Raw genomic sequence first — 12912 nt, 5'->3', positions numbered from 1 at the left:
TAGGAGGCCCAGAAATAAAAGTACGAAAAAAGAAATTTAACGCCAGGATCAGTTAGTTACATAAACATGCAAGGAGGCAGAAAGAGATCGAAATGGCTAGAAATAGAACAGCAGTTAAAGGACGAAGCAGTAGGTGTGTACGCTCTATGCGAGACACATCTGCACTGTAAAAAAAAATGCTCCTCAGTACAGAGAAACCCGCTGGTAATGCGTTGCCGGAGGGTTTTCCGCAACATGAATACAGCGACTCCGTCCGACGGTTGTCACATTCTTGGTAACGGAAAGTTACGCTATGCTATGAACGAGAATGAAATCGTTTCTTTGCAACGAATGCTTCTGTTGTGTTCTTATTAAAGGTCCCGTAATGTGTATGCATACTTCCTCCGTTCACTTGGAAGTCATCTGATCTAGAACGGAAATAATCTGCATTGTAATTATGTACTATCGAGAGCAAAAATAACAGACCCCTGCCAGCGCGTGCCGATCCGCGCCAAACTGCATGTGAGCACCGCCTGACGAAGCGCTCCTAGTGCCGAGACCAGCGCAGTGGCGTGCGCCCATCTCGAGGAGCGCTACGCATTGCGTGCCACTGCGCTCGTCTCAGCATCTGGAGTGCTTCGTCAAGCGGCGCTTGCATGCAGTTTGGCACAGATCGGCCCGCGCTGGCAGGGGTCTATTATTTTTGCTCTCGATAATACTTTCAGTAGTACATGCACATGCATCTATGTATAGCTTCTGCCCAGAACGTTCACTGCAGATATAGCAGTCCAGAGGCCGAGGAAATAAGTATTATGTACAAGACTTTCATGCATTTTATGTATTGCACACGTACAAAGAATGCAACTTAGAATGAAAGAGTGGCAAGTGTTTGGTTGAGTACAAGTACATACGTTTTATTTTCATGACAAATTGCACACATTGTACCTCTAAAAATTGCTTTCGGATCCATCTGAAAAGATAAAAAAATCCTCATTTAGTAGCCACACAACACCTATTATAAATTTCACAAATACATTTGAACCATCCGCTATTGAGCAATCGGCTTTCGTAGAAGCTTGTAAAAGCCATTTACTGAGAACCAAACCAACATGATTCATTGCCTAAAATTTATTTCTCATAACAGTAAACAGCAGAAACCACAGGGCCAGGAAGAAGCAGACAAAATGCGCTTACTCGGACACCACTGTGTGCATGGAAGTCTTTACGGTTGTCTACAATTTTGTGCAAATATAAAGTAGCTAAGGATGGGTGCCAAATACAATTCAATGCAGATGCCTTTCATTACATAGTACCCAATGCACAACTTAGTGAGCAAGGAACATTGCTAACATCTGAAAAAGGCCAGACACTTGCCCACAAGCATGATGATGATTGATTTTTGATGGCGCGAGGGAATCTGAGGACAAAGAGCACCATGGCACAAGGTATTTTCTTCATCTCAAGGTGGGGCAACGAACCATTTGGCAGGCATTTCACCCTAAAGGAGACGAGCACCAGGTGAGGAGAAAGCTTGTACCCATTGGATTGGTGGTTACCCAGCACTTGCCCACAAGCAATCAGGAAGCATACTTCCCCGAAACCTTATGCTTTCAGTCATAGTTTCCATTATGTCAGCATCTGCACGAAAATGTACTAATCTCTGATGTCAGTGAAAATGCAGCCACAGGTGCTGGTTGCAGCTCACTAAGGTATTCAAATATCTCTGCAGTGCGCCTCACGAGGAACAGATGCTTAAGTTTCCACAAAGGGCTCCTTGAAGAAATTTAACCGAAGGCCGCTGCCATGTTAACCTTTTCAAAATGATGGCCCAGAAAGACAAAGTGTAGTCATGTGTCTGATGTAGAAAAAGGATGAAGGCATGAATCTTTCAGCTTCTTCAACAGCTGTGATGTGTTTGTAACTGGTATCGCTTGGTTTGGTTATTAGGGTTTAACGTCCCAAAGCAACTCAGGCTATGAGGGACGCCGTGTTGAAGGGCTCCGGAAATTTCGACCACCTGGGGTTTTTTAACGTGCACTGACATCGCACAGCACACGGGCCTCTAGAATTTCTCCTCCATCGAAACTTGGCCGCCGCGGCCGGGATCGAGCCCACGTCTTTCGGGTCAGCAGCCGGGCGCCGTAACCACTGAGCCACCGCGGCAGGGCTGTTGCTGGTATTGCTTCGCACAGCTTCAGTCTTCCCTTTGACATTTCGTGAAATCATTCCATATCTGTGAAAGATCTCGCTCGCAAACATTTTGGTTCTAATGAAGGAGCAAAAAAGACCCATGTCCTAGGCCTTTTTTTGTGACACTAAAGGAAGGCTCGCTTTTAGGGTCATTATTACGAAGAGGTCCATGTGGCAACAAACTTTGAAACAATTTCTGCAAGAGCTGAGTGTTCTGAAGCCTAAGAATTTCTCATGAGGCGCCCTGTAGATTGAGTGCTCTGAAGCCTAAGAATCTCTCATGAGGTGCCCTGTAGATGCATCAGAACACCTCAGTAAGCTGTTACTGGGTCCTGTAAGTGCTATGTCATTTGACATTAAGGGTATGTACTTTTCCTCGACACATGCAGTGATGATGTATATGTCGAGTGAAAGCATAAAAGACTTCGAAGAGTTGCGCTTCCAGATTGCTTGCGGAGGAAAGCACAAGAGTCTGGCCATGCTCAGCTGTTACCTTTGCTTCTTTTTTGTTGAGTTCTGCAGTGAGTACTACGTAATGACAGAAGGTATCTGCATCGACTCATGTTTAACATCTGTCTGTGCGACCTCCATCTTGCACGACACGACAGGCAACTCCATAATGCCCTTCATGCACCGAGTGTCAGTGTGTTCTGTCAGCTTCCTGGTCCTGTATTTTCTGTTCTTAAAGTTATTACTGCCTTCATTCTCCACTCCATGAAGCCTGAATGTGCTACACTGGGTTGCTCCACGCGTCATGCAGTAACCTGGCCATTTTTTTCATACATCGGAGGCACTCAGGTCGCAAGCCATGCTTACTATATTCAGCAGATAAGTGTACATGTGAGACATATCATTTATAACCAATTTTAACAGTGGTATTTCGTGCAAGAATATCTAAATGCTACTCAACTTTTGCTCAAATTTTCAGATACACACTCTTATTCAGATTAAAAACATAATTTGGCTACTGTGCTCTCGTGATGCCACGTCTTGAGTTTGCATCAGTAGCTTAGAATAGTGCCTCTGTTACCTCTGGCGATGAAATCGAAAATGTTCAGCAGAAGATTGTATGCATCCTTTGTGATAGATATATTGAGCGCTGTCGTTTCTAAGACCACGACTTTCTTCTAGCAGACCTTGGTATGTCTACTCTTTATGACATGGATTTTCTACATAAAGTTGTGCTCGGCTCTATTGACTGTGAGCCGTTATTGATGTCACTGCGATTTCGTGTGCCTCAGGGAAAAACCACCAAATGCTATGATAGATTTTATCCTGACATGCATGCCATTTCACCAATGACTCGTTTGCAAATAACACAATTCAACTTTTTATGACACAGAAATATTTGCCTAATTTGCTGTTTTCATTGTTTATTCATTATGCTTGTTTTTCTTTACTATTATTATCATCGTATTTGTGACCATTTTTCTGTATTATGTCTGTTCACGTCATGGTGTTTGTATTGACTTAGTGTGCACTCGTTTAGGCCAATTGGCTGTTCAGGCACATTTAAAATAAAATATCTACCTATCTATTTAAGCAGAAGCACAGCACCAAGGTACTCACCAACTGTTTGAAGCACTGTGCGCAAGCTCTCGTGCCGACATGAATACAGGTACTTTGGAATGCACATTGTCCAAGTCTTCATCATGCCATGCCGCTCCGACTCTCTGGTAGCAAAATTTTCCACTAAAAAAAAGAGCAATTTTGTTTATGTTAGACTAGTAATATTAAATTTTACTATATACTAGGTACTTCTCATCATTCTACCCCAGACTAAACCATACACCAGTGATCATGTTTTAATTTTGTTGTATATGATCACAAAATGTGGTATAATTAACATGTTAGAAATTCTGGTCAAAATTAATCTGACAAAGTATTGTTTAAAAAAATCTGGGCACAAGGAAGAAGAAAGCTAGCCAGATAGCCTGGACGAATGTTTTCAGTTTCATGCAAGCATCAGTACCCTTGCACACAAAATGTACAATTTAGTGGGTTTACCCTTCCAGAATGGAATTTCATGCTGCAACCATCTAGCAATGCGAAAAAAATTTTTAACTTCCATTCCAGACAAAGGAAAGAAAATTCCTCTGGTTTTTCTTCACAAGCCTCTGCAAGTATACAATTCAGTGAATCTACTCTGCAAGTACGTGAACCTACCAGCACGAGACAATGACAAGAAAGGAGACAAAGCAGGCACTGACTCGCAATTGAAGTTTATTGAAGTAAACAGGGAGTACATAGAAAAGCCAAACAACACCACAAACCACACAGTTACAGATATGCTATACCACAACATGAGTAAAAGATCGCTCTTAACTTTCCTCTCATCTAGATAGTCCAACTCGTTGCATATGAACACGATGGACAGCACACTCACAGATTTGTCACCGAGTCATAAGATGTGTCTAGCCTCGATAATTTTCCGGTTAATCTGCTCCGAATGTATCGCCAAAATGAGTGTTGCCAAAAGGAATGGCTAGCAGCCTTCACATTCCTTGCGATGTACAGATAAGTTAGAACCCCTACCAATATCCAAATATCTCTTGTGCTCCCGTAGTCTTACATTCACACACCTTCGAGTTTGACCAACATAAACCCAACCCCAAGATAACAGTATCCGATACACCACATACATTTTACAAGGCACATATGCTTTTCCCGGACCAAATTCACAAAATTATTCTTAACAATTTTACAGTTTGTAGACAACTTATTAGGGGCCAAAAGCACCATTTCTGCGTCATACATTCTGACCACATTTTTCAAATTGTGCGACAATCTACGTATGTACAGTAACACAGTCGATCTTTTGGTATCTCGATGGCTGGCCCTGGCCGTATCCTGCCAATCCCTGTGAAAGGGTTTTAGCTTTAACATGCTAAAGAGAAGAATGGCGCAGCATCAAGTAATAAGGACAGCAGGACAACAAGCACACGCACAAGTGCCAACCTTGGAGTGTATACAGAATCCAAGAGCACGTGCTTGACAATCAGCACTGGCAGTCAAGGAAATGAGAAAACACTGATTTGAACATTCAAGATTGAATGAGCCCGACCCTTGACTGCCAACGCTGAATGTCAAGCACATGCTCTTGGATTCTGTATCTGCTCCAAGGTTGGCACTAATGCGTGTGTGCTCTCCTGCTGTCCTCGTTACATGATGCTATGCCATTCTTACCTTTAGCATGTCTGACCAACTTGATCAATCTTATACGCTCAGCTTTAACAATTTATCACACACTCCTGCAATAGCATGGTTGGGGAATAATGCTTTCGTAAGCCTTAAAATCTGCTCATGGAGACCACTTGTCATGCTGTGAAAGCATCACTTCATCAATACCGAGCCTAGCCTAGATGACGCAATGCTATCTTTCACTAGCTTAGAATAGTTCGGCCAATAGTCAAGTAGCTGCTTGACACTCCTGGGTGAATATCGGCAGCATACATGGCATGTGCAGAACATCAAGGTGAAGCCCAGAAACCACAGCTCTTTTTGATGGGACATTTCCTCTAAGGAAATGCTAAGTTAAAGAAAGGCCTTGCTCCTTAAACAACTTGACAATATGCACAGGTCCCGCACTATCGCAACCTTTTGTAAAAGACCAGAAAATCAGACGCAGTGAAAGATTTTCCCCCAGCCCATGCAAGTTCTTGGCAATCACTCCATCCACCCTGCTTAAGAGAATATTACTTAGCACAGAGGCATTCAATCGATACATATACTAGACTTTTGAACATATGCCGCACAGCCATACTCCAGAAACATGCTCTTCAAATAAAAGGAAGTAAGTCCAAAAATAGACTACTACGCACCTGTTCCTAAACACAAGCTCATCATTGTGCTCCGATATACACATTCACAAGCTTTTCATAAGGTCCTCATACGGGATGGAATAAAATAGTTCTACATCGACACTAACCACCAGACAATCTGCTGGATTGCCATTCTTCAGATACTCAACCACGCTACGAATTGAGTACAAGAAACCGATCTTCAAGATGCGAAGTAGACAAACGCTTTTGCAAATAACCAGACAAAATTTTGCAAGAACCCTTTTCTGAAATTCATCTGAAGAGCATGCTAGTGAATAGCATTTATTTTAAGAGCATGGCTGTAGAGTACTGCAGTGTGGTATGTGTTCAAAAATCTGGTATATGTAGTGGTTCGAAGATGGGCCTTGTGCTAAGAGATATTTTAAGTAGGGTGTATAGAATGATTGTCAAGGACTTGCATGGACTGGGGGAAAAAATCTTTTGCTATGTTGATGATTTTCTGGTCTTTTACAAATGTTCTGATAATTTGGGATGTGAACATATTCTCAATCTGTTTAAGGAGCAAGGCCTTTGTCTTAGGTTTACCTTGGAGCAAATGTCGCCACAAAAGGAGCTGCGGTTTCTGGACCTTACCTTGATAAGTTGATCTGCACACACCATGTGTGCTGGTGATATTCACCCAGGAGTGTTAAGCTGCTACTTGGACACAGGTTGGCTATTACAAGCTAGTGAAAGATAGCATTGGACTGTCAAGCCTGGACTCAGAATTGATGAAGTCATTCTTTCTTAGCATGACGACTAGTTTCCAAGAGTACATTTTAGGTTAATGAACGCAGGATTTCCTAACCATGTAAGAGCATACAATAAATTATTAAGGAAGCCGAAAGCTTTTCACCGCGACCGGCGCAATCAGGCTGGGGCCAGCCAGCGAGATGCCAAAAGACCGGTTGTGTTACCGTACATACATAGATTGTCGCACAAATTGAAAAATGCGGCCAGAAGGTATGATGGAAAAGCGATTTTCTTGGCCCCTAATAAGTTGTTTAAAATATGTAAAATTGTTAAGAATAATTCTGTGAATGTGGCTAGAGAAAAGTACACATGTGGAGTGAAATGTATATGTACCTTGTAAAATGAACATGGTATCAGACCCTGTATCTTGTGGTCGGGTCTATATAGGTCAAACTGGAAGGCGTATCAATGTAAGATTACAGGAGCACAAGAGGGTAGGGGTTCTAACTTTTCTGTATATTGCAAGGGATGTGAAGGCTGCTACCCTTTTCTTTTGGCAGCACACATTTTGGCAGTAAATTCAGAGAAGATTAAATGGTAGATTATTGAGGCTAGACACACCTTACGACTCGGTGACTAATGTGCAAGTGTATTGTCTATCGCACTAACACGCAATGAATTGGACTATCTCGATCAGGGGAATGTTCAGGGGCATTGACTCATGTTGTCATGTATGCTTATTTGTAATTGTGTGGTTTGTGGTGTTGCTTGGCTTCTTCATGTATTCCCTATTCACTTCAATAAACTATGGCCGCGACTCAGCGGCTGTCTTGTCTCTTGTCTAGTCTTTCGCACTGGTAGATTCACCATGATGTCTCACCTGTGCAGAAATCCAACACGACATTTTCCTCTTCACAGTTGAGGTTCAGTGCATAATAAGGCCAACGCCAGTCATCCGCAAGAAAAGTTCATGGCTCCATTAACACCGCCTCCTGCTTACAAGACACAGTGCGGCATTCATTGTAGATTCTACCTGCAACACAGAACGCAAGTTTTAGTTTGAGTGGACTAAGCTAGGAAAGCAGCACAAAATATCGACAGCCAAACGGCCGAGCTGAAAGAAATAGAGGGTAGCGTAATAGTGAATATACTGATATAGTTTTGTGTAACATCTTCTATTCATATAAAATGTACACTTTTTTTTCTTATGTTGACGCCTGGGTGCACTATATTGTGCACTTATTGCATGGGCCCGAACTAGCAGCTTGCTAAGGGCCCAGATGCTTTTATCACCCTGTTTGTATAACCTTCATCCAAAGTGAATAAACTGATACTGATATTGCATGCAAGATATATGCATGATATATTGTGATATTCAACACTGCTACCATTGGCTTAGCCAACTATTTATGCATAACAAAAAATGCAGTATCACATAAATACTGATACAGTACTATTAGCGTTAATATTAGCAGTGCAGGTTCAATGAAAAAAAAGGGGGCCTAGTGCTAGCTGCCATTCCCACAGCAGGCTTGTGACCAATCACCAGTTTAAAGGAAAAAGGAATGACTGAAAAGGGAGAGAGCCAGTAGGAAGGAAGACGGGCATAAAAGGACTTAGGATACAATAGGCAGACAAAGTTATTTAGACAGCAACCACAAAAGAAACATTAACACCCAAGTAAAGATGTACAAGACCAACCATACCATTGTGCACAGTGGATAACTTGTTAACCTCATTTAGCCCAAAATATATTTTCATATATACTTGTCCTATTAAGTGATTACATTCATTAATAGCATAACTGACCGACTGAAACCAAAACAGGGGTGAAGGGCGGTGAATGAGCCCTAGGCGTGATGCTTTTGCCTTCCTAGTGGGACACAGAAGGATCATTCAGTCGAACATCGGGTCTTTGAGATTAATATGTAGTTTAATATTAGCAGAAAAATAGAACAACAAAGCAAGCAATGTAGCTGATCATTGTTCTATGCACATGAGAAAAAAAAGCATTATGAATAACCAAGTATGCAATGTTTGTAGCTGCACATTTCTTCACACACGTGTCTAAAACATATGCGCATGATTTGCCACAAGACAGTGTCTCGTTTAGATAGGGTACCTGCTATGGCAGTAGTGCACAATCAGGCTGGAATGAAATGCAAACAGCGCCTATGAACAAGACAAAATATTTCACTTGTGTGATTTCAGCTTGAGTATGCAGCTAGCCTGATTCCTGTTTCTGGTTAAGAGATCTACCTAATACACATATATGAACCCTTTCTAAATGTATACCTCGCTGCAAAGTAGAAAAGTACTGCACATGTATGTTCGCATTTCGTTCCGGCCTAACTGTAAATGCATAATGTGTGTCTAATGCTAATCATTATCAGTCAAGGCTGTCACTTCCAACACCAAGCAGATACATGAAACCTGCAAAAACTCCTTGAAGGCAAGAGTCTGGAGACAAGCTTCTAGACCCACTCTGAAGGATGTAGATTTGGTGTTTAGTGTGGCATATAATTACTTCTGCATTAATAGCGAGCATGTAAGGCCAATACAAGGTGCTTCTGAATTTGGTCGCCTAAAATTTGCTTGGGAGAACGCAAAATAATGCTAAAGAGCAATCTATAGACACAATATTGCATGCTGAATAAACAACAAGAAAAAAAGAAGGCAATGCTCTGGAAGCACCTTCAGTCATTCAAGACAAAAATGATGAGGCATGCTGACGCTGCTGCTTGAACAATAGAAAAAAGCCACTACTGCTTACTTACAATAAACGCTTTCTCTGAGCAAGCAATGAAAGAGAGCTGTAACTCATGAAACCTCTCGTCATTCTTTTTACAAAAAAGGAATTTAAAAGGTTGCAATGCAAGAATCCCTGCCATAATAGTATTCTCCTCACACTTGGGTTACACAAGCCGAAGCTTTTAACAGCATGGGTTTTTGCATGTGTTCATTCTGAAGCATTACCCGGTTGAAGCGACACAAAATATTTACTTCCCCATGAACCTGTGCGTGTAGCATAATCACAGAAAATATTTTTTACACTGGACAGAAATACAACAGCATAGTGGCGTAACTGACACACAACAGGCTTCGGGGACAGTGCAAGACAATGATCTGAAATCCTACACAACAGACCTGCGACATTACAATGGCTAAATCCTTGATAGTAGTATTTAACAGCCATCTAAATGCTCGTGCGCAACAGGTGGGAGCACTATACTGCGAAGCAACAGTAAACCTTTGCCACTAGTCTAAACAAAAGTGCGCCTCATTGCGACTTCCACTAAACTTTTTTGCTCCCAGTGCAACAAAGCAAGTACACAGGGGGCTCGAATGGCAACGATACGATGTGTTAGGCTATCATGTCATCATCTTAACATAAACAATGCATGTGGTCTCTGTTCCGGACTGCCAATCAGCCTCGAGAAGACAAAGATGCTTATAAAAAAAGAACAAAGCAACAAGCTCTCAAACCTCACAGTGAACATAGAAGTAGCAGAACCATGTAACCTAGCCAGTAGTTCGAAGCTAAGCAGCAGAAGAAAATATGTTAAGGCCAGGACTGAGCAAACAGAAAATCATGGAGGAAACCTAAAAGCAGCAATAAGCAATCAGAGTGGAGTTGCCTTGATGTTCATTGTCAATACCTACTGCTCAAAGTAAAGGAAACCAGGGTATAAGAAATACAGGATTTCATATTATGCTTTGAGCAAATGCAGTGAGAATGAAACAGGGTAGAGATTTGTCTTACAACATTTTCACTCTTTACTTTGCACCTGAGGAAAATAAATTTGTGTGCAGTTCACCTACTGCTTGGCACTGTCCTAGAAGGAATGAATCCAGGTTTCGAAAAGTCCACAGAGAGAATACTGATGCTGCATGTGCATTTCTCTCTAGACTCCCTCGTTTATTCCTTCCCTTAGGTTCAGGAGTCCACCGAGAGAAGTGAGACAGTTACTGCCCCATTTTCTTTCCTCAAAAACCAATTTTCATTTCATTTCTCTGAACTGTCCTGAAATGTGTATAAGTTACCAATTTTTTTTAGTGCCCAATTACATACTGTAATTTTTGCAAGGAATATGAGGTTGATGAACAGAAAAAAAAAAATGTCTGGAATGGTACCTTTGGTAACTTGGCACCTGGACAAACAGCTGACCCACTGGGCGTCCCCAGGGGCTCTGCTGCGAGGCGTCCCTTGCAACAGTAGCCGGTAGTCCAGATCCAAAGGAACCATGCGAATGATTACCGAAAAGTTTAAGGACAGCAGATGCATGAACACAAAACAGCTTTTCAGCACTGTTGCAGTGGGATGAACGGTTCCAAATCTCTAGACTATACCTGGTAATAAATAAATTACCAGAAGACCATCTCGAGCGCAGAATGATCTCAAATAGAGTTCAGTAAAGCAGAAAGTTGGGCTAGTTGGTATCGATCCATCTAAAAACGGAGCACAGAAAAACACGCAGAACACAGGGAGAGCGGACAGGACAAGCACATTCAACACGCACTACCAACATGGACAGCTTGTGCTTAATTGAATCGAAAAGTTTACGCTGACCGACCAATGTTACTTCAAATAGAGACAGAAAGCGCATGCACGTTGTGCTGATGTTACCGTGAACATAACATGCGACGAGAGACAGGGTTACAATACAAACAAAAAACCGCTTTCAAAATTTGAGAACAAATTGCTCACCTTCTCACAAGTTCACGAAACCGGAGACGATGCCGTGTGGCTGCCGCCAGTCACTCGTGATGCAATGCAATGCCGCTGACTTTCCTTGAGCAATATTCAGCCGATTAAACTTCGAACTGTTCGCACCGACCACCGTTCACCTCACCAAGCATGTGTGCACGGAGGAAGTAAAATTCATGCGGGCAAGTCAGCCGCGCAAAACTCCGAGCACGATGCCATTTGCAGAGCTATGGTGTCTAGCAGAGCTGCACGGGAAATTCATAGCCCCATTCGCGTATTCGCGTCCGCAAAAGCGCACCACCTTGAAAACACATCAGCTGTATTTAATTTTACCGTAGCTTTTTTAGCTGACAACTTGAATGGTTTTACATATTAAAATTTTCTTTTCGTTTCATGAGCGTTGTTACCACAAGAGCGCAGGGCATGCAGCTTGGCCGTGACGAGTCGAAGCGCTAGCCAAGCCCGCAGTCGGAACCATGCGCGGAATTGCGGAGTATGTGTGGTGTTGAGTGAACAGGTTACAAAGTATTCTAGTACACTGTAAACAGGTGCTTTAGAACGGTTTTTGTTCTTCCGTGTTCGCTGCGTGCGTCCTGCGCGCTGTATTGTCGTTACGGTGTGTGTATGTGTGCGGCCCGGTGTTGAGTGAACAGGTGCTTTAGAACGGTTTTTGTTCTTCCGTGTTCGCTGCGTGCGTCCTGCGCGCTGTATTGTCGTTACGGTGTGTGTATGTGTGCGGCCCGTACGCCGCATTGGAGTGTACGACCGCTTGCTGTCCCATGCGGCATCGATGCATAGTAAAACGACCGTGCAGAATGTGCGTCACAATGACAGTGGCCCTGCACTAAAGAGGAGACGAAGCCGGCGGAAAAGCTGCTCACCCTCGTGGGACTGCAAGAATCTGGCGAGGAACGGTCGACACGCGTTTCGGTGGATGATTTCGTTTATCAAGCTAAAAAATTCAGCACTGGCCAATAGCACTGATGAGCTGCTGCTGCGTCATGATAAACACCTGTCTAATGTTTATTACAAGCTTGTTGGATGTGAACGTGGCCATGAGTGGTATTCGTCGAGCAGCGGCCCTCAGGAGGTGGAACCAGTCGACACCTGAAGACGATTACTGTTTGCCCGCGCCCTGGCGCCTCGCTTCCAACCGCATGCGTTGGCGTTATTTATATCTGATTTTCACACGTAGTGGAACTGTCGCAAACATTACAGCCGCATCTTTCAAACGTGCCGTGTGAAGAGGACCATTTTTCATATTTTTTTGAGGGAGGGGGTGGGGGGAATGAGCGGCTGCTCAAATGTCATTCTTTATTATTTTGAGCTTATTTTCCATAAATGTGCCAGGTTGTCCCATTCTTGCCTCTTGGTTGCATGTAAGCAGTGCATTTATTGGGCATAAATTTCTTTGCTGTTGTATTTGCACAGGGTTAATGATTCTCATTGTATTGTGGTGACACATCATTGTATACACTCCTTGCAGAATGTCTAAGGGGGTAATAAATTACTGAGCAGAGA

General features: G+C 42.8%; 2 long non-coding RNA genes across 3 annotated transcripts; one reads left to right on the top strand and one right to left on the bottom strand.

Annotated features, from left to right (window-relative positions):
- Positions 1-867: 867 nt before the first annotated feature.
- On the bottom strand, positions 868-11334 carry LOC149354973 (uncharacterized). 2 transcript variants are annotated; one of them, XR_016291412.1, is made up of 4 exons: positions 10818-11334; positions 7564-7716; positions 3739-3861; positions 868-1477 (listed from the first exon to the last, which is right to left on the bottom strand). It is a non-coding gene; the product is annotated as an uncharacterized LOC149354973 (long non-coding RNA). The 2 variants fall into 2 exon arrangements; XR_016291411.1 differs by having other exon boundaries at positions 868-949.
- Positions 11335-11834: 500 nt separating this feature from the next.
- LOC149354972 (uncharacterized) lies at positions 11835-12912 on the top strand. The gene is made up of 2 exons (XR_016291413.1): positions 11835-11908; positions 11940-12912. It is a non-coding gene; the product is annotated as an uncharacterized LOC149354972 (long non-coding RNA).

This window comes from Amblyomma mixtum, chromosome 3, assembly GCF_055824585.1.
Source record: "Amblyomma mixtum isolate Tamu chromosome 3, ASM5582458v1, whole genome shotgun sequence".
NCBI classification, from domain to species: Eukaryota; Metazoa; Arthropoda; class Arachnida; order Ixodida; family Ixodidae; genus Amblyomma; species Amblyomma mixtum.
This window is presented reverse-complemented; position numbering and strand designations above follow the sequence as displayed.